The sequence below is a fragment of the Phyllostomus discolor genome, chromosome 5 (assembly GCF_004126475.2).
Source record: "Phyllostomus discolor isolate MPI-MPIP mPhyDis1 chromosome 5, mPhyDis1.pri.v3, whole genome shotgun sequence".
NCBI classification, from domain to species: domain Eukaryota; kingdom Metazoa; phylum Chordata; class Mammalia; order Chiroptera; family Phyllostomidae; genus Phyllostomus; species Phyllostomus discolor.
Window position 1 is genome coordinate 94,335,335 of NC_040907.2, and position 1,920 is coordinate 94,337,254.

At 37.6% G+C, this 1,920-nt stretch overlaps 1 pseudogene; it reads right to left on the reverse strand.

Moving 5' to 3' along the window:
- Positions 1–693: 693 nt before the first annotated feature.
- On the reverse strand, positions 694–1,705 carry LOC114496985 (annotated as a pseudogene).
- Between the last annotated feature and the right edge of the window lie 215 nt (positions 1,706–1,920).

Below are 1,920 nucleotides of genomic sequence, written 5' to 3' on the forward strand. Positions count from 1 at the left end.
ATTTTGTCAAGTTGTTTTTTATGTCTATTGAGACAATCATGTTTTTTTCTTTCATTCTATCACTGTGGTATATTACATCAATTTGTGTATGTTGAGCCATCTTTGCATCCCAGGGATAAATCCCACTTGGTCACTGTTAATGAATCATGCTTTTTTTTCACTGTTCAAGGCTTATTTGGTATTTTAGTTGGTATGACACTTGGAATTTTTAATGCATTATTTATGTGTGGGTTTTTCTTTTTAAATTATATGGCAATGTACACTAATCTGATACATATAGTACACAAAATAAGATTCTTTAGAACAATTATGCACAACACATGCAATATTGAATTTATACATTGGATCCCAGGATGCGATTGCCTGTAGAAAAAAAGTTGGACTAGGCATATTAGGTGAAGAAACTACAAGTTATATAACACAAAATGAATACACATCTAGTTTGAATGGCAACTGTTCTATGTGCAACATTGCCAATGGTGCCTTTGAGGAGGTAGAACTATTTCACACTAAACAGTTTAGGAGTACACAAAATAAGTACCCACTAGCATCAGGATACAAATGCATGGTTTTATGAACCATTACCATTTCTATCTTTAAAGGAAATTGGTGTTTTAGTCACAGATCAGATAAAAAGAATAATATGCACAACCTCCTGTAGCATAGAGAGTGAGGTAGTAAGACATGAGAAGACTAAAACTGCAGCTTCTTCTGGATCCCCCAAGGTGTATCTTCACTCTTCTTCAATCAGGCCTCTTTCTAAGGTGTCAGAGTCACTTTTACAACATCTGAGATTCCATCCTGTCACAAGATGCAAGGAGCACTGAGGAAGATGTCTTCTTTTATTCCATAGAGACCCTTAATCATGGTGGAATTTGGATGCAACCACCTAAGATTCTTCATTATACTTTCTGTTAACTCTGCCACAGATGGTACAATGGCCCAGGATGTGTAGCCTTTCAGTTTGATCACCTTATAAGGTGACCTGTTTGTGAACTTATTTCTATTGTTTCTTAGCAGCATCAATGCCTAAATCAGGGTGCAGATTCTTCACAGAGACACTGGCAACATTCACTCCACTCCATACAGACACACTAGAGTTTAGATGTTCCTCAAGGATCCACACATGAAAGCTTAATGGGTGAATTCCCAGCCTTTCCCCCATTAGGTAATGGAACTGGGCTGAATCCAGACTGCAACCACCTCCAATAACATGATTTAACAAGATAAGTGGGGAAACCACTTATCTTCCAAGCCATGTACGTCAAGACATTCACTGGGTTGGAAACAATAAGCAATATGTAATAGGGACTGTATCTTACATTAGGAATGATGAATTTAAAGATGTTCACATTATGCTGGACCAAATTAAGAAGGGTTTCTCCCTCTTGTTGATATGCTCCCATTGTAATAATAAGCTTGGAATATGCAGTCACAATATAGTCATTGCCAGAGACAATTTTTGGTGTTTTAAGGAAAAGGTCATCATGTTGGAGATCCATCATCTCTCCCTTTAACTTGTCTTGTGTGATGATAGTGATATGACATGACATGAATTTGCAAGAGCAAATTCATCTGCCAAGTCCTTCATTAAGATACCGATGGCACAGGTCATGCCAATACCACCAACCCCAAGAACTCTAATCTTATTCTGTGGGATTTGTTCTTCCATAAGGAGATTCACAATCAAGTGATTCATGAGAGTTGCAATACTGGACTTACAACCAAAGGAAATCAAGAGTGCATGGTGGGCGAGTGTTGAGGCATGTGGCATTGGATCTGGACTTGGTGGCAGTTGCTCTCTTACTTAATGATTCTTTTAATGAGCTGCTGAAATTGGTTGCCAGTATTTTATTGAGAAATTTTGCATCTATACTCATCGGAGATATTGGTTTATAGTTTTTTCTGGCTAGTGTCATT